Genomic DNA, 21245 nt, shown 5'->3' with positions numbered 1-21245 from the left:
CAGGTAGAGAAAAAGAGGCTCTCCTTCTTTTGGTTTGGATAGTACGGGTGGCTCGACCAGATGTGCTTTCAGGTCGAGGAAAGCGCTTTCACACTCTTCTGTCCACTCGAACTTCTTATTTCCTCGGAGCAGGTTGTAGAATGGCAAACACTTATCGGTGGACTTGGAAATAAACCGATTGAGGGCTGCCACTCTTCCTGTTAGGCCTTGGACATCTTTGCGCGACCTGGGTGAGGGAAGCTCGAGCAGTGATCTGATCTTGTCGGGGTTTGCCTTGATTCCTCGGGTATTGACGATGAAACCCAGGAATTTTCTCGATGCGACTCCAAAAGTGCACTTCTGTGGATTTAGCCTCATGCCATACTCCCGTAGGATCTTGAAGCATTCTTCCAGGTCGGAAACATGGTTATCGGCAGTCTTTGACTTGACTAGCATGTCATCGACGTACACTTCCATGTTTTTTCGATCTAGTCTGCGAACATTCTATTCACCAACCTTTGATACGTAGCCCCGGCGTTCTTCAGCCCGAAGGGCATGACCTTGTAACAATAAACGTTAGTTGGGGTCATGAAGCTGGTGTGCTCCTGGTCCACCAGATTCATGGCAATTTGATTGTAACCTGAGTACGCGTCCATAAAGGACATGAGCTCGTGCCCCGCCGTGGCATCCACCAACTGGTCAATCCTTGGCAGTGGAAAACAATCCTTGGGGCAGGCTTTATTCAGGTCGGAGAAGTCGATGCAGGTCTGCCATTTCCCGTTGGGCTTCAGGACCAGCACGGGGTTGGCGACCCATATTGGAAACTTGGCTTCACGAATAAAGCCGCATATTTTGAGCCGGGCTACCTCTCGCTCCAAGGCTTCAGCCCGGGTTGTTCCTAGGCGTCTCTACTTCTGGGACTTTGTAGGAACGCTTTTATCCAGATGAAGTGTGTGCATGATGACACTCGGGCTGATTCCCACCATGTCCTCGTGTGACCACGCAAACACATCCAGGTTATCTTGCAGAAATCTGACCAGCTCCGCCTTCCTCTCGCTGCAGAGGTTTTTTCCGAGCTTGACCATCCGTGATGGGTTCTGCAGATCAATGTTTACTTCCTCGAGCTCCTCAATAGCTTGGAGCTCGGATCTGTCCTCGCCTATTCGGGGGTCAATATCCTCACTTAAGACGGTATTTTCCCCTTCGGCGCTTTGAGGTTTTTCAATCTCAGGATCAGCTAAGGGTTCCCGAGATTCCTCTTCACCACCTTGGATGGGCATTGCCAGCTGCCCGGGTTTAGATTTTCCCTTCATGGAAATGTTGTAGCATTCCCTGGCAGCGAGTTAATCGCCATGGACAGTTCATATTCCCGTGGAAGTAGGGAATTTCATCGCAAGGTGTCGAATGGAAGTGACGGCCTCAAAAGCTATGAGTGTAGGTCATCCCAAAATTGCGTTGTATGCAGCGGAGCAGTCAATGACCACGAACTCGAGGAGTTTGGAGACTGTCCGAGATCCTTCTCCCAGGGTGATCACTAGCTCAATCGTCCCTATGGCCACCGATCCTTCTCCCGAAAAACCATACAGCATCATGGAGGTCGCCTTCAGCTCGGCGACAGTCAAACCCATCTTTTCTTACGTGGACCGGAATAGGAGGTTCACCGAGCTCCCATTGTCGATCAGCACCCTCCTAACCCTCCAATTAGCGAGCTGAACTACTACGACCAGAGGGTCATTGTGCGGGAACTGGACATGGCCCGCATCATCTTCTGTAAAAATGATTGGTTGCTTCTCCAATCGCTGTTGCTTTGGCAGGCACCGTTCCGGGACGACCCCTACCGTATTGTGTGCCTTAAGTTCATTCACGTACCTCTTCTGGGCACCCCTGCTCATGCCAGCCATATGCAAACCTCCAGAGATGGTGGATATCTCCCCTCCTACCACGGGAGGAGGGACGTCCTAATCTATCCGAGACCCGGGCTGACTGGCCGGGACTTCTGGAGCAGGTCGACTTGCTGGGACCCTGTTCTGCGCGTACTGAGCCAAGGGGCCGGCTCGAATGAGAGTCTTGATCTCATCTTTCAGATGCCTACAGTCATCAGTGTTGTGGCCAACATCGTTGTGAAAGCGACAAAACTTGGAGGTGTCTCTCTTCCCCTTTTGGTGCTTCAACGACTCAGGCCTCTTCCAGGGGAGGAGAGTAGAATTAGCTAGGAAAATATTCTCCCTAGACTGGGTGAGCTCTGTATAAGTCGCGTAGACGGGCTTTAACTTGTCCACGGACTTATTCTTCTTTTGGCCGTGCTGGCTGCCTTCACCATTCCCCTTTCTTTTGCCTCCACCGAGCTGGTTGTTCTGTGTGACATTTTGGGTCGCTGCCACGACCTCCATCCCCACTCTAGCGGGCTGATCAGGGACTTGGCTGGTTCCTGCGACTGAGGCTTCGGCTTCCTCCAAGTTGATCCATTCCTGGGCCCTGTTGAGGAATTCGTTAACTGAGCTAACTCCCTTTCTTTGTATATCTTTCCAGAGATCCCCTCCGACGAGGATTCCAGTTCTCATGGCCATGAGCTTGGAGCTATCATCCGCGTCTCTGGCCCGAGCAGCGACGTTCGCAAATCTACTCAGGTAGGCCTTCAGAGTTTCGCCGGGCTGCTGCCTAACGTTAGCCAGAGAGTCGGCCTGAACGCGGGCAGCCTGGGAGGCTCGGAATGCCCTTTTGAAATCAGCCAAGAAAGTTTTCCAGGAGCTGATTGATTGTCTTTTTCCTTGCTTGAACCACTGCCTGGCTGGTTCAGTCAGGGTGGAAGGAAAGATTAAACACCTCAGCTCAGGGCCAATGTTGTGGGCCATCATCAGGGTGTTAAACATCCCTAGATGATCCGACGGATCTCCGTCTCCATTGAACTTAGACAGGTGCGGCATACGGAAACCAGGTGGGTATGCCGTTGCTGCTATGCTGGGGGCGAAGAGCTCCATCTCGTCCCCTGAATCATATTCATCTTTTTCTTTTTCTGACAGGAGCTTCCTCATTAGCTCCTCCATCTGGGCCAGGCACTCGAGGGTTTGGTCCTGATGTCCTTGGTTATTCCGGGGCTGTTCAACAGCTCCGGATCCATTGTACATATTTGGTGGGTTATTGCCCCTCCTATCTTGAGATAGGTTATTTGGGGCATTCCCACCGTTACGTACTTCGGACAAGGCTCCCCCTGAGCGAGCATGGTTGTCTCCTCCTGCTGGCTCCCCTCTATGAGACTTAAGGCAATCTCACAGGTCGCCCCCCTGGGTGGCTTGTGGACTTTGTGCCGAGCTCAAACGCTGACGCACGTCCCCGCCAGAAAGGTCACTCCGGCGACTGCCGGTCCAGTAGCTCCTGCTGGAGAGGCTCGGAGATCGCCTTTGGTGCTGAGGATCTGGGCTTTCCCTTGGCGCTCTGCTATGTCGGGACGGTCCGGCTGATGGCGGGCTGCACCTGCAACTTCCATAGGCCGGGATATCTCGGACGGGCCGAGGAGGAGATGGATATCTGATTGGAGACGGAGGATGCCTGACTGGAGAGGAGATCCTAGTTCTGTCAGGTCGGATCAAATTAGGTGGGGGCCTTTTAGCTCTGCCAACCTGCGGTTCCCACGCCTGGCGGTCTGGACGAGGCGCGGGATGGCTGTTGGGGACGGGCTGACGCTGCGAGCCCTCCCCAGACCTCCTTCTAGAATTTCCTCGAGCTCCCCTGGGCATCCTCGAGGCCGGTTAGGAGCTAGGAGTTGAAGTCCTGAACGAACGGTTGTACTGCTGTTGTTCGGCTCTAGGCATTCCTCTGAAGTCTACCTCTCGTCGGTGCGACGAGGGAATGGAGTTGGCTGTCGGAAGTCTGTCCGAGCGGCTATGCCTGGACCGATTACCCCGGCGAGACTTAGGAGCCTCGCTTTGCCTCTCTCCCACGTTAGCGTCGGTTGTGGGAGGGGTTAGTCGGGCCAGCACATCCTTGATCTGCTGGTTAGCTATTGCTAGCTGGCTCCTCAGCTGAGCATTCTCCATCTCCACCGCAGTGTAATAACATGGGTTCGGATTAGGTGGCCGGGGCGCCGAACTTCCAGTGTCGTCTTGGCCCGCCGGCTGCTTTTCGGGCCGCTGCTGGACTTCAGGAATTTGTTCACCAGGAATGGCAGTATGATGAGCCTCCTGCCCATCATGTTGTTCTGTCTCGTTACCATGCCTAGATTGAGTAGTCACCATAGTTGGATGTTTGCGACAGCACTAATCGAACTTGCTCTCAATGAAAGCACCAAACTGTTGATGTGGTTCTTCGCCAACAGGTAATTAAGAAAAGAAGAGAAAGGGATTAGTGCTTAGGTTGAACCGAAACAGATATATGATCTTAGAAAATGAAATGGTGACTCAAAATACGTTTTTTAAGTGGTTCAAAGGTTAAAATCCTTCTACTCCACTAGTCAGTATTATTGCTATATACTGGGTATTTGATTACAGGGTATTTTTTACAATCGAGAATCCAACCTCTATTAACTCCCAACGTCTCCATATTTATAGGAGAAGGCACCTGGGAGTTGGTAAGAAGGTCATCCCGTGACCTTCTTGCCTATCATGTCAACTCTGTGACATTCATGATTAATTCCTAAACCTGACACATGAGTGTGGTCAAATCAATAGGTAAGGGGATAATGGGCCGCACGGCCCAAACCAGTTGTGGGAGTCTGAATACGCACGTTCCTGCTGTGTGTTCGAGAAGTCAGGGATATATCAAACACGTGATTTCTAATATATGCACGTTTACCTCGCGTGGTTGACTTCATAAAAGGTCACAGCCTCCACATCCAGCTCGCACCACAAGCTGGATGCTTACCTCGACCTGCGGCCTTCAGGGTCCAGACTCAGTCCTTGAGCAATCTTGGTGAACCCTTAGTTTACCTCAAGCTAAAGAGGTAGGGCCTTATGATGGCAGCTCCGATTTCAGGGAGGTCCACGTGGTAGTTATGATTAGGCCGTATCTCAGCTCGTTAATCAGCCCGTGGGAAAATCAGGGCGTACAGATGTTATAAGTTAGCTTACATTATATGTTAATGAGAAATTTAAATTTCTTTTGATTTTTTTTTTTTTGTATTTTTGTAGTATTTTCTTTTGAAATTTTAGAAATCTAACATATATAATACATTTTGGACAATCAAAGGGATATATTTTTTTAAATCAAAATTAAAATTGTAGCTGCATTTTTTTTTAAAAAATTACTTTTAAGGGCATGCAAAGCGAGTCCTAAAATCTTAATTTAAAGACACTCAATGGGATCTTTTAGGACACGCATTGCGAGTCCTAAAAACATTCTTTTAGGACTCGCGAAGAGAGCCCTAAAAACTTACTTAAAGGCACTCAACAGGATTTTTTAGGACTCGCATTGCGAGTCCTTTCTTTTAGGACTCGCATCACGAGTCCTTAAAAACCTCAATTTTTAAGGCTCTCAAATAGAGGACTCGCGCCCCGTGAGTCCTAAAAACTTTTTTAGGACTCACAAGTAGTGGAAGGTGATTGTTTATGCCTTATGCCAGTTGAAAGAATATGAATAGAGATACCCTACTCATGATTTAGAGTTGGAAGCTGTGGTCTTTACATTTAAGGTATGGAGACATTATGTTTATGGGGAGAAGTGTGAGATTTACACTGACCACAAGAGCATGAAGTAATTTTTCACATAGAAGGACCTGAACATGAGACAAAGGCGTTGGTTGGAGTTAGTGAAGGATTATGATTGTGAAATCTTGTATTACCCAGGAAAGGCCAATGTGGTAGCAGATGCTTTAAGCCGGAAGGGTCTGGGGCAGATTTTCAGTGCGAGGCTGATATCCAGGGAGTTAGCAGAAGATATGACCAGAGCTAGCATAGAGTTGCTGGTACGCCAGTTGGCCAACATTATGCTACAGTCTACCCTATTTGGGAGAATAAAGGAAGGTCAGCTGGATGATCCACAGCTGACCAAGATCAGAGAGGACATTCTAGCTGGAGTATCCAGAGACTATACAGTGTCAGGTATGGGCTTGTTGAGATAGAAGGGACAGATTTGTGTTCCGATGGATAGTGTTATGAGATAGGAGATTCTGGACGAATCTCATACTACTCATTACTCTTTGCAACGAATCTCATACTACTTATTACTCTTTACATCCAGCCACTACGAAGATGTGTCAAGATGTGAGATTGCTGTATTGGTGGCCTGGGATGAAGAGGGATATGGCAGAATATGTGGCTAAATGCTTGACATGTCAACAGGTCAAGGCTGAGCATCAGAGGACAGTAGGACTATTACAGCCTCTGTACATCCAAAAGTGGAAATAGGAGGAAAGCACGATGGATTTCGTGGTGGGGTTACACAAGATTGTGGGTCAACATGATTCGATGTGGGTTATCATGGATCGATACACCAAGTCAGCTCACTTCTTACCAGTGAGGACAACTTATACAGTTGATCAGTATGCAGATCTCTATGTGAGAGAGATTGTGCGCCTTCATGGGGCACCAAGGTCGATCGTGTCAGATCGGGACCCCACATTCACTTCCAAGCTTTGGTTACACAGTTGAAGTTCAGTACTGCTTATCATTCTCAGACAGATGGGCAATCTGAGAGGACGATCCAGATATTAGAGGACATGCTGCGAGCATGTGTGCTGGACTTTGGTGGGTCCTGGAGTGAGTATTTACGTTAGATAGAGTTTTCCTACAACAACAACTATCAATCGACCATTGGGGTGGCTCCTTATGAGATGTTGTATGGTAGGAAATGCAGGCCTTCCATTGATTGGGATGAGACAGAAAAAAAGGATATACTTGGGTCCTGAAGCAGTTCAGAGGACCAATGAGGCCATTGAGAAGATTAGAGCTCGGATGCTCGCTTCTCAAAGCAGACAGAGAAGTTATGCTGATCCCAAATGCAGGAACATGGAGTTCCAAGAGGGAGACTATGTCTTCATTAGAGTCTCGCCATGGAAAGGGGTTAGAAGATATGGGAAGAAGGGCAAGCTGAGCCCTAGATTAGGAGGTCCATTTGAGATCCCGGAGAGGATTGGTCAGGTGGCCTATAGGTTGGCCTTACAGCCGAAGTTGTCGGCCGTGCATAACGTATTTCATATTTCAGCTCTTCGAAGGTATGTATCAGATATGACTCATGTGTTGTGTTACGAGGATCTGAAGCTTGAGGCAGATCTCTCCTATGAGGAACAACCAATCAAGATACTAGATAGAAAGGACAATGTCCTGAGAAATATAACAATACCTTTGGTTAAGGTATTATGGAGGAACATCAAGGTCAAGGAAGCAACCTAGAAGCTGGAGTCAGATATGCAGAGTAAGTATCCTGAGTTGTTCACGTAAATTTTGAGAACGAAATTTCTGTAAGGAAGGGATAGTTGTAATGTCTCAAATTCCCTAATGTGATTTAGTGTCTGGATTAGGGGGCCAGGAGGGTCATAATTGATTTAATGCATCATTATGTGATTATATGCATGATTATGTTCGTTGTATTATTATATGACTATGTTTGCATATGCGTGGGTCGTTTCTTTTAAGAAGGGCATTTTTGTAATTTTTACCTGTTGAGGGCATATTTGTATACTTATGTGTGTGTATGTGATATATGGGTGAGACCACATTATTATGTGAATATATTTGAGCTATTCGGCATGAGACGATCCTATGAAGCAAGTTAGCGGTTTGGTCATAACGGGGTCAATTACTAGGCTCGGGGTGAGCCTAGGAGTAATTTGGTAATTTAGTACATTATCGAGATCGGGTAATGGGATATGATTTAATAATTTTTTGAGGATATTAGGAATGACGGGAATTGGAGGATGTTAATTATGATTAACGGGATAAGTGGCTAATGACAAAATTGCCCTTGAAGGGCTTTGGAGATATTGATTTGGCCTGGGGGCATTTAGGTCATTTGTGCCTAATTAGAGGCTTAAGCCATGGGTTTCTTCAGCTGAAGGAAAGCTCAAAACAGAGTAACAAAATAGAATCAACTCACTTCCCTTTCTCTCTACACGTTTCTCTCTCTCTCTCTCTCTCAAAGTTGTGGAGGTTGGTCTTGATTTTTGAGGAAAGGCTATGGAATTGAAGGTTCAAGCTAGGAATTCAAGTAGGAGGAAGTTATCCATCACTGAGGTAAGCTTTAACCCCACTTTGATTCATGGTTTTTCTAAGTTTAAGGGTGTTCTTGGGCTGTTCTTGAGCTTCAAAACTCAAGTGTTGATTTTGAGTATTAGTGGTGTTTTTATTGTGTTTGAGCTTTGGTTTTGATGAGGTTGATGTATTGATGAATTTATGGGGTTAAATTATAAGATTGGATGGTGTTTAGATGAGGTTTTAGTGATTGGAACTCAGGGGATAATGCAGGGGAAAACCAGAGAATTCTGGGTTGTAGAGCTGGCGCCCCAGCGCCACTTTTGGGCGCCCCAGTGCTAGGCAGGGGAGGGCACGACTGCTCTCTGACTTGGGGTAGCGCCCATCGCTATCCATGGCGCCCCAGTGCTATACCTGTTTCAGTAAAGGCCTTTTTTAGGGCTTGGGAGGACTTTGGGGGCTCGGGGGATGGTTCCACCACCCCGTTGGGTGGATTGGAAGTCCCGAGAGCACAGGAGTGGTCCCAGAGTTTGTTTTTAAGGATTGAATCTTATGAGATTATTGTATTTGGTTATGATTAGGTTGCCGCTAAGGGCCTAAGGTCAGGATCGTGCTCAAGGGTTGTTCTTAACTTATTTTATGCTCGAGTCTGAGGTAAGAAAACTGCACCCATTACGTGATATACATGATTATTGTTGAAGCATGTTGATTGTTTTATATTTGTATATGTGTTGCATTATGAATGCTTGAATGCATTGTTTATCTGAGCAACACATTCACTTATTAGTCAGAAATGGAAATGGTGTTAAGTGCTGGTCGTGAAGCTCTAACTTATCAGTCAGGATCGATAATAGTACTGAGCGCTGGCCATATGGAATCGACTTATGAGTCAAGAACGGCAATAGCGCATTGAACGCTGGTCGATATGATTAGATCTAATCAACAAGAGCATTATATGCTCGTTCGACCTATTGGTCAAAGAACATTAAAGCGCTTGGCTAGTCTATGGCTAGTTACTCAGAGTCAGGGCTAAAAGGCCCAGGTGACTTGTTGGTCACATGGCTTAGGGCACAGGACCCCAGAATGACTTAATAGTCATCTATTTGGGGCCCAGGACCCCAAAATGACTTAATAGTCATCTATTCAGGTATCAGGAGCCCAAAATGACTTAATAGTCATCTATCAAGGGCACAAGTCCCCAGAGTGACTTAACAGTCATCTAATTTATTTATATTTGTGTACATGCAGCAATAAGTTTTCTTGCTGAGCCTTGGCTCACGGGTGTTATGTGGTGCAGGTAAAGGAAAAGAAAAGCTCACCCAGCCTTGAGTGGAGAGCTTAGGTGGTGACGTGTACATATGCGGTCACTTGACCACCACGGCCAAGGTGTTTCTCAGGGGAACTAGGGTTTAACCCTATTTTTGCCGCTTAGGTCGGCTGATTGTAACTTTTGAATTATAATGACCTTTTTGGATTGTAAACAACTTTGTAAACACTTTTATGGGATCACATGCACAGTTTAATGTTTTTAATAAAATATATCCATTCCTTTTGACTGATATTTTAACCATGACCCATTAATAACACTTAGATTCATGTTTATGGCCTAATGACTTATTTAGCGAGTTAAGCACTATTTAAAGTGCACAGTGTGACGGTCCTGTCTACCCAGGATGTTACAGTTATGATGACTAGATGAGTTTTGGGCAGGAAGGTGGGGATCAAATCTCCTGTAACATTGGTAAGCAATATGCCTTGGACAAAGACAAAGCTGGTATATGATTCTTAAACTAGATATGTTGTTGGAACGGTGGGAGTTGAATCCACGAGGTTGAGAGGAGAAATGAATACGACCCTGATTTTGTCGATTTGAAAATTGACTCATTTGTGCGTAAGGGTGACGAAAGGCAACATTAGTGACAATGGGTATAGTTTCATCAACAAAAATTTGTTGCTCCAACTATGATTCATGCACCAAGAGGAGGCTGGTGACATGGTCAAAGGAGATACCCTTATTCTTGGAGGTGATAGATACCACAAAGGCATTATACTTAGCACTAAGTCGAGCAAGAAGATACAGAACCTGATCTCTTTCTAAAATTTTCTCTAAGATTGCAGCAAGATGGAAAGAAAGACTCTTTACTTTGAATATGTAATCAATCATAGGAGTGGCCCCCTTCTTGAGAGTCTGAAGTTGGAATCTAAGTTGCATAATCCTCGCATTAGATGTGGAGGAATAGATTTGTTGGAGAGTAGACCAAGCAACGACACTAGTATCATGACTAATTACGTGAGTCATGATTTATTGGGAGAAAGAAGAGAAGAGCCAACTCAAGATTAACCGATCCTTCCTGCACCAAGAAATGAACTCGGGATTAAGACCAGTAGCACCAGATAGAGTTTTCGGAGGAGGAAGATTTGAACCATCGATGAAATCACCAATACCATTTGCAAATATGACATTCTCCATCTATGTATGCCATAGCAAGAAATTGAGGCGATCTAATTTAACTGGTAAGGTGTGATTTAGGGCTTGAGAAAGAGCCAAGAAATGTTGTTGTGGGGCTGTGAGTGCCGAGAGAGTCGAAGATGGAGCTGCACCCGGCGTCAGAGCTGTAGAAGATGCCAAAGGATTCGAGGAACTGTGAGTCTCTTCTATTGCCATGATCGAAGAAGCAAGAAGAAAGTGGAAGGGGAAAAATCAAGAACGGAGAAGGATCTCTAGGGCTCGTGATACCACGTAAAGAGAATAACATAGAGAATAATTGAGAAAAGTGTGCTTCAAATCATTAATGAGACCTGAGCTAGAGGGTTTTTGTTTATACTGAAAGAATTAGAAGAGTGAGTTGTTAAAACAACTTAACAGAAAATAGTTACATTCAAAATAAACCCAATTAACAAACTTAACCACTAATATCTATAACTAACATAAACGACCCTTACCGTCGTTGGGGAAAAGGGATTCACGCAAGAGCGAAAATGGGAAATGAGGGATCTGTGTGAGTCGAGGAAGAAAGGGAAGGGTTATATAGATATTTTCTTAGCGATTCTTTTTTTTAAAAAAAAAAAAACCGCTGCGGAAAATGGTCTTTTGATATTTGAGACATTTTCTCTGTGCTTTTTATTTAATGTTGATAAAAACGTGGAAAAAACCTACATTTGTAGTAGAGCTATTCAACGTCATCTACTTTGAAGAGATTTATTTAGTTAATTTATGCTCTATTACACTTTCTAGAGCCAGCTATAGCTATATATATATATTAGCTTAATTTACCGATAAGGAAATTAATTTTGAACATTTGATTTTAATTATCTAAGGATACTGTATCACTCTTATAAATATATCATTAATTCCAGAAAAAACAATTAAATAACTCTCCATTTACGCGCAAATAAATGAATAAATAATGAAATAACTATTTTTTTCTTTTTCTGGTAATATAAGAGTGAGGACCGCCCTGATCTTACCCTAATAAGAATTTACCAATATTCCTATATAGTTTAATTATTCCAATTTAATTTCATTTATATATGTTTTGTGGATTACGTAGTCAAATTTTCACATATAATAAGTACAGCATGTTGTTAACTCGTGTACAATAATTTTTTTTATTTACCTTTAAAATACAAATACAAAAATAATAATTGAGATATCAAACTTTGCTTGCAAGTTTTGGCCATTTATATTTAGTGTAGGTAGGTAGACCGTCCTTGAGTTGTCCTGGTCTCTCACTGTGATGCCTTTTCCCTATTAAGTCACATGAACTGCACATCCAATTATTCTCTGAACTTTGTAGTCAGCTGCAGCTTCCAACCAATCCAGTACACATGTTTTTGTCTTTTCTTTACAGACAAAAATATCAAATATGCCAATGCCATGGTGGTGAACTACCTCGATCATTTTTTCCTTTTAATTTTTCTTAATATATATATATAATGAAAAATATTGGCCCTCGATGATAATATATGATGATTGTATGAAGACGACATGAATTAATGAATAAGTATTAAAATCGTGCTTACTTAATAGCTATATGTCACTACAAAGAAGAATATATGCATCAGCAGTTTAATATATATATATATATAGAGAGAGAGAGAAGGATAATTGTTCTTGTCTAGAGCTCTACGATATAATATTAAACCATTAAATAGTTCGTTGGGTTTCGGAACAAATGATAAGTTTAGACATTTGTATACTCAACTTGATATACTGTATATTTTTATTTATACATTTGCTTCAACTTGATTATCTTTATGGATATATTAATATTGTTGAGCTTGGACTTATGCTGCTCCAATAATCTAGAAGATAGGAGTCAATAACTGGCCATCCAGCCGGCCTTATGGAAATTTGGAATTATAAATTAAATAATTATCTATTCTTCTAAATACTATATGTTGGGCCCAAAATATTCAGTCCAGAAGCCGTATCCATTTTAGGAATATTGAAACAGTGCATTTTGGTCAACAGAGGCTCCGGAGGCAGAAGTCGCGGGTTAGAGGCAACCTGCGCTTCTGCCCTCTAAACGTTTAGTCGAATTAAATACTTTTTTGGAGGAAATTCAGTTATTTCCCCCACCAATCTTGGAGTTAGTTTAACCAACTAACATCCTTGCATTTTTTCTATAAATACTAAACTCTTATTCAAATAATGGGATAGAAAAATATCTGACTTAGGCATCAGAGTGTCTTTCTTGCAGGTACCCTCGATGGATCAACGACTGAATAAGCGATCATCGTCATCAGAAAGGGATCGGAAAATCAGTTATCGTCGGCAAATACCTCTAAATATAGAAAGGCAAAGTTGTTGCTTCAACATTATCTAATTAAAATTTGTTATGTACTTATAATTATATATATTATGTATAAATAATGTGCAATGTATGTTTGTTAAGTTTAATTTAGAAATTATTATATTTTTAATTATTATTTAAATTTAAATAAAATAATGTCATATATTATAAAAAATAGCTCAAACATATTTAAAAAATTAAACCAAAATACTGTCTATAGTTTTAAAAAAATAAATAATATCATAATTTTTATTTAAAAAAATCGTTAAACTAAGAATCTGTTAGATACAAACTTTTTACATATAAAAATATGATGCATTCTAGTTTCAAAGTAAAATATTTTAGGTTGTTTATTAGTTTAAAATTTAGTGTTCGTAATAATTTAAAATTTGGTCTTTTTTATGTTTTGATTTATATATTATATATGGTGATTTTAATTTTAAAATTAAATATTTTTTTCTAATATTCTTTTATAAAAAAAATATTCAATATAATAAAATATTAAGAAATTCTAAATTAAAAGTATGTATTTAAAAAAAAATTATTTGATCAAATTTTAATTATTTGATTAAAAAAAATTTAAATGAACAAAATTTATATTTAAATATATATTATTCAATTAAGGGCTAGAGTAATTAAAATAAGTAATTTCTCATTAAAAAAACTAAAAGAAAAATATAAGAAATATGTATATTTATGCCTTATGTCACTATTACATATATATTCGGATAAACAAAATATATCAAGTGACAAAATAAATAAACAATAAAAGAAAGAAAATAATAAATTTAAACACATAAATATTTTTTTGTTATAGTTTTTGAAACATAATTGATAAAGTAATTTGAATAATTTAATATAAAATTTTAAAATATGTGATGAGAAATTATTATGGCTCATTTATTATTATTTTTATTTTCAGTTTATTTACCTTATTTAGATGATTTTATTATTTTTAATTTATTTACCTTATTTAGATAACTTTAAAACTAATGGTGTTAGAAAATAAAAAATAAAAAATGTTAAATCTAATAGAAATCAATAATTTTTTTTTTAACTCACATTTATAATATGTAAAGATATCCTTAAATTTGTGGCCAATAGTCTAATAAATTTCCTCAATTTTTTTTATTCTACTTTCAATAAAGGTTGTGGCTGCAAATGGTATTTTCCTTTTTCACTTTGACCCTTGTTGAGGGGACCAATTAAGTGCATATACCTAGCCACATGCTACTACATTTGTTTTCGAAAAAGAAAAAAAATACAACTAGGACACATGAAAACAAAAAAATATATATTTAATTGAAACTTGAATTTGGAGGAGAAAAAAATATATAAATTCTAAAAGATTTCATATTTTGTCTTGTTTGAATTTAAGCATAAAAGATTAAAAAAAATATGATTGATTTAATACTTTAAATTATAATAAATGGGGTCCATTTTTAAATACAACCACACATAATAAAATATCATTTTATATACAATGTTAGATAACCTTAAAATATCTTAGAGCAATATACTCATTTAGGAAAAGATTTAACACTCTATATATACATTATATATATAATGGAGATACATAAGAACATGATTATTGGCCGCTTTATAAATTTAAGAAAAAAATAGGGATGAAAAATATATTAATAAATAGGTATTATAGTAATGGTCATATATTTATGTATACTAGATACAAGTAACGTAAAATATACATGTTTGCTTAGTTCTATTTTTAAAAAATTATTAATTATTTTTGTTAAGTTTTTATAATTGTCATATAAATTTCAAATAAATAACAATATTACATAAAAGAATGACATAAACATATTAAAAAAAATTAAACCAAAACATTGTTTATTTTTTTTAAATATTTATATAATATGATAACATTTTAGATCACAAACTACCATATTTAAATTACAAAACATTAATGATATTATTCAAATTACATCTCAATGATTAAAGATACCTTAATGATTGGAGAAGAAGCTTATTTATTCTTGATAAAAGATAAATGTTATTCTAATTTTTTATATAGTTACACAATCATATTATTTATATACACACGATACTTATATATAATATATTTATAATGTTTATTGTTATTCAATATGAATATATATATAAGCTAGATCAAATAAAAAAAAAACATGTTTTCTTCTTAAATATAAATGATAAAATTTTAATAAAAATTAAGATTATGTATTATATATTATTATATATATAATATTATTATATATTATTATAATGATATTTTATAATATTTAAATTTGAATTAATATAATTATTAAATATTTAGTCTTATATTAAATATTATTATAATAATGATATTTTGTAATATTTGAATTCATATTAATATAATTAATAAATATTTATTTTACCGAAATATTAAAAAAATTAGGATTATATATTATTATTATAATAATAATATTTGAATTTATATTAATATAATTATTAAATTTATAATATTGTATTATATGTTATTATAATAATATTTTATAACATTTGAATTTGAATTTATATTAATATAATTATTAAATATGTTGTAACGACCCAATTTCCTAATAAGGCTTAGGGCATTGATTAGGGGGCCAGGATGGCAAATTATGGAATTATATGATTATATGATATTTATGTGATTATGTGAGTAATATTATAATATGACTTGATATGCATGTTTAGGTGTATTAAATATGGATGTGGACCCAATTCTGTTTAATTGATCCGCTTTCATAATTTATCCCGTTTTGGGTATATTTGGCATATATGTGGTATGTGTGTGGTACTTCATTATTATTTGGTTATGCTTGGGTTACGCAACACAAGAAGATCCTAGGAGGCAAGCTAGTGGGAAAGTCACAACAGGATCCATACTTGACTCAGAGTGAGTCAAGGGGTATTTAGCACAAAACCAGGATATTGGGTAATGGGAATAAATATTTGATGATAAATTGAGAGTTAGTGAGATCAATGGGAAATTCTGGGAATTTTGACTATTTTACCTCGGAGGGCGGGCATTTTTGGGACCCTGAGCATTAGGATTTTCTTAAGGTTACTTAAGGTTGAAGTAACCTACTAGAAACATAAAAAGAACGTTCAGAACGTTCTCTCTTTCTCTCGCTCCCTTTTCGACACTCAGTCACATTTTCAAAGGAAACTCGAGTTTTAGGACTCGGATTTAGGCAATGATCGAGGCATAGCGATTCTAGGAAAGATTATAAGCTTATTAGCCAAATTATTTAGTTGGGAAACAAATCAATCGAAGGTAATCCAAGTTTTCAAGTTTTTTAGCTTTGATTGGATTTTATGTTTTGATTAGTTTTTGGATGATTTGAGATTTGGGTTTTGATGGTTTTGGATAGTTGGGATGTGGGAACTTTGATTTTGGGATTTGGATAGGTTTTTAAATGAAGAAAACGAGGTTTTTGGCTGGGTTCGTGGACGGGCTGTGGCCCTATTCTTGGGCGCGGCAGCCCAAGCTTGACGAAGAAGGTGAAGTTGGATGATGGGTTGTTAGGTCGCGGCATAAGGTGGTGCGCCACAGCGCTAGGTATAGGCAGAGAAGGGTTCGGCCACTATTTGGAGGCGAGCCGCGGCGCAGGTCTGGTGTGGGGCCGCGGCGCTTAAGGGCAGTTTTGCCCAAACTTGGCTTTTAGTCGTGGGAACTTAATTCTAAGGGCCTCGGATCGATCCTACTACCCAGTTGGGTAGGATTCAACGTCCTAGAGGCTTGGGTTGGCTGTGGAAGTATTTATTTACTCATTTTTTTATAAATTTTTATATTATGGTTGTGATTAGGTTATCACTAAGGGCTTGGAAACAGGATTGTGCTTGTGGCTCGTTTATTGGTAACCTGTGCTTGGATCAAAGGTGAGAAAACTGCACTCAGTATGTGATGCATGTGATGCATAAGATACATGTGATTAGGGCATGAATGTTGAATATGAGATTAATCAGAGCTTGAGTCTCTGTAAATGTACATGATCATAATTATGCTAGAGAATATTGAGTAAGCATGTTGAATGCCTTATATTTGGATATTTGACATGTAATGACCCAAATTCGTTAATAAGGCTTAAGGGCCTTGATTAGTGTGCCTGGAGGGCATAATGGGAATTATGTGTGACTTTGATGAGTAAAATGCATGATTATGATTTAAAGCATGTTATATGACTATTTGACTATTTGAGAAGCATGACTATGTGTATTAGTATGCATGTAGGCCCTGACTAGGTTAGAAGGGCATAATCGTAATTTTGGCCATTATGGGCATAACTGCATTGATATATGTGATAGCTGTCGAGACCACATTATTATGTGGATATATATGTGATCTGTGACTCGAGACGATCCTAGGGAGCAGATTAGCGAAAAAGTCATGGCGGGGATTTATACCCGGCTCGGGGTGAGCTTAGGGGTATAAATGGGAATTTAGTGAGTATATTGGAGTCTATTTTAACATCAAGGAATATATTTGGAGATTAGTTAGGTATCGGGAATTAAGCAGGAAATATTAGAGACACTTAAGGAGTTAGCGGGAATTGGGTAAAATGAATAAATGCCCTAAGGGGATTAAAGGGTTTAGACTTAATAGGGAGGGCATAATAGTCATTTGGCTTATAGGAGTTAAGTGTTACTAAGGCTTTATGTTAGTGGAGATTGTAGAAAGTAATAGAAGTCTGGAAAGAAAAGAAGGAAAAGAAAGAAAAAGGAAAGGGAGAAAACAGAGCTGGTTTTCTCTAAGGTCGGTTTATGCTTTCTTCATCAATTTCTTGAGAAACTTTGGAGCAAAGCTTAGGGAGGAGAGCTGAGTTAGGCTGAGCATCAAGAATCCTAGGCTGGGCTTGGAGATTTGGTAGAGGTTTAGCAGGAACACCCTAACACTTGAGGTAAGGTTCTATAGTTTCTTTAGTTTCTGGTTTTGGTTTTTGAACTATGGTGCATAAGCTGAGTTTGATGGGAACTTTAGGGAATTTAGGCCAAAGGGTGAGGAAGAGCAAGCTAAGGAGGTGTAGAGGTTGTCTTGAAATCGAAACTCCATTAAAGGTATGAATTCTAAGCTTCAAACTCTGAAGTTTTGACTGGTTTTGCTGAGTTTCTGAGCTTAGAGTCAGCTATGGTGAATTTTGGGATTAGAGATGCATGTGATTGGGTTTTGAGTTTTTGGGGTGCTTGGGATGAGTGGAGTATGTTCATAAGGTTGTTTTTGAGTTTGGCAAAGGTTTGGAGAAGTTTTGGTTGAGTTTGGTTCGAGGAAATCGCAGGAAGGGAAATTTAGAGTTGGCCTGTCTGTGACTAGCGCTACAGCGCTAGCCTTTGGGCACTGTAGCACTAGGCCATGCATGCTGAGGGGATTTTGCTTCTGTTTGTAGAGTTGTAGCGCCCTCCTAAGAGCGCTGTAGCGCTGCCCTGTTTTCAGAAAGGGATTTTAGGGTTATTTGCAAGGGTTTTTTACCAAGGGTTTTGGGTTTGGTTCCATCACCTTGTTTGGTGGAACTAGGACTTCTCGGGGGCTCGGGATTAGCCCCGAGGCTAGGTTTTGGACTTGAGGTTTGATGATGACTTTGGCCTATGGTTGTGTTTAGGTGAGCGCTAGGGCTCGGGAGGGATCGTGCTCAAGGAGTCGAGTGATCAAAGCTAACGAATTAAAAGGTAAGAAAACTGCACCCGGTTATATGTTTGTGATGGGACTAAGTGCTCCCGATATTGTATTATGTCAACGATGGTTGTTATACCCAAAAATTGGAGATCAATGACGTGGCAATAGAGTGAAAAATGGCAGTACATGGTCCGTAAAAGACACATTAAATAGTCAATAAATACATTGACTCCTCAGAGTTGTGATAAAGTGACCCGTGGTAGACTGACATAGAATTTGGACTGCTTGAAAGATGTCATAACCAAGCCAAGTGCACCTTGGTCCGAGGAAAGCTAAGGAGAGTACATCCTAGGAGGCTAAGGAGAATGCATCCTAGGAGGCTAAGGAGAATGCATCCTATGAGAGCTAAGGAGAGTGCATCCTAGGAGGCTAAGGAGAATGCATCCTAGGAGAGCTAAGGAGAGTGCATCCTAGGAGAGCTAAGGAGAGTGCATCCGAGGAGAACTCAAGAGAGTGGTCCTAGGAGACCCCAAGAGGGTGGTTCTAGGAGACCCCAAGGATTTGGTCCGAGGAGAAACATGGCATGCTAGAGGAGAGTGTCATGTTAGAGGAGAGAAGTGCATGTCCTACCACCATGCACGTCCGACCAACAAATGTTTGTCCTACCACCATGCACATGTTCGACCAGCACTTGCATGGGTGGTCAGTAGGAGGTGGATCAACATGTTATAGGAGACTAAGTCAAGATTCCCAGAAGCAACTTCAACAAGATATGTGGGAATCTCTCATTCTTCCCACAAATGGGGGGTTTGTTATATTTTGAATTTTGAATGTTTCTTTGTAATTTAAATGTAATAAATATAATAAAATATCCCGGTTCTAGGGGATACCGTATGTATGACCCTAAGCCTATAAATAGAGGGCTTATGGGATGAGAGAGGGGTTTTCTTCTGCTTCTTCTTTCTAGAGAGAGAAAGTTTGGGTCTGAGTATTCTAGAGAGAGAAAGTGCTGATATTTGAAAGGATTCTTGTATTTTTGCAATCGATACTGAAGAAACTCAGTTGGCTCAGTCCATCTGATCTTGAGTACAGATTTATAAATCACAACTCTAAGTGGATTAGGCTATTACCGACAATCGGGGCTGAACCACTATAAAATCTCTTGTGTTATTTATTTTTCTTGTTTGAACCATCTGTGTTATTTAAATTCTCTTGAAGGCTTGTCGTATTTGACGTTCTCACGTCGTTGGCTAAAAACACAACCAACAATGGTATTACGCCATGGGACATGTGATAGCGGCCTAAGGGTGCCGTACACTATATTTGCGCACAGGGCGTGGCTCGGCCACTAGTAGCCGAGGACAGCTTAATATTCACTGAGCTCAGTTTAAGCGGGCTGGAGTCAATGGGATAACGGGGGGGGGCAGCCTAAGGGCGCTAGCCCTAGTTATCATTTGAGAACTGTTATGTGATATGAGTTAATATGTTAGTATGTTGAATACTTGATTATACTGTGTGATTATATGGTTGAGAATATGTGATGCAATATGAGATGTTGATTTGTCTTTTGATTGCTTATGCTCTGTTGTTGTGTTTTCTTGCTGGGCCTTGGCTCACGGGTGCTACGTGGTGCAGGTAAAGGCAAGGGCAAGTTGGACCAATCTTGAGATGGAGAGCTGTGAGGTTGAATGTACATAGCCAGCTTTCTGATCGCCAAGGTCGAGGAGTGGATCAGGACAGGGATTGCCTAACTGTCTGTTTTGCCTTAATATGGCTTGTTATTGTATCTAAACCTTATGAATTTTGTAAACGGTCTTCAAACTTAATATTTTTGGAACCCGTGTAAACAGGAAATGTTTCTTATGATAAATGTGGCTTTTAAGATCAAAATGTTTAAACCCTAGTTCCTTTATAGTTTCAGTAACACGTTTTAAATTAAATGACTTGATTAGCAGGTCTAGCACTTTATAAACACACAGTGTAGCGGTCCTGGCTATCCAGGGCGTTACATGACATATGATATATGCCTGGGTGCATTGTTTATTTGTGAGTGCTACTGACTCATTAGTTAGAAATGACAAGAGTCGTATGGAATTGACCTATGAGTTAAGAGCGACATAAGCGTATTGAACGCAGAGCCGAAATGATTAGATCTAATCAACATGAGCATTAAATGAATCAACATGAGCATTAAATGCTTGATCGACCCCAAGTTCAATGAAAATAAAAGCGATTGTCTAGTCTAAAGGCTAGTTACATAGAGTCAGGGCCAAAAGACTCAGGAAACTGTAATGTCACATGGCTTAGGGTGCGGAACCCAAGTTCGTGACTCATTTGTCACTTATCTGATTAGGGTGTAGAGCCCAAGTGTATGACTCATTAGTCACCTATCATGTTCGTGACTCATTAGTCACTTATCTTGTAACGCCCTGGATAGCCAAGACCGCTACACTGTGTACTTATAAAGGTGCAGGACTTGCTAATCAAGTTAGTTAGTTAAAAACGTGTTAGCTAAAATCATTAATGCACTAGGGTTAAAAGGTTTTGGTCTCAAAAGATACTTTTCATATAACTAAACATTTTACATATGGGATCCCAAAAGAAACAGCGTTTAAAAGTCAGTGTACAAAAATTCCAGAGTACAAACAACCACTAGCCATTCTAAAGGCAAAACAGACGTTTATGGTTCTCCTGTCCCTGTCTCCCCTCAACTGTGGCAGCTGAGCAGCTTTTCATGTACACTCTGCTCCCAGAGCT

Source organism: Humulus lupulus, chromosome 5 (genome assembly GCF_963169125.1).
Source record: "Humulus lupulus chromosome 5, drHumLupu1.1, whole genome shotgun sequence".
In the NCBI taxonomy this organism is placed as follows: Eukaryota; Viridiplantae; Streptophyta; class Magnoliopsida; order Rosales; family Cannabaceae; genus Humulus; species Humulus lupulus.
Note: the sequence above shows the minus strand (reverse complement) of the source record.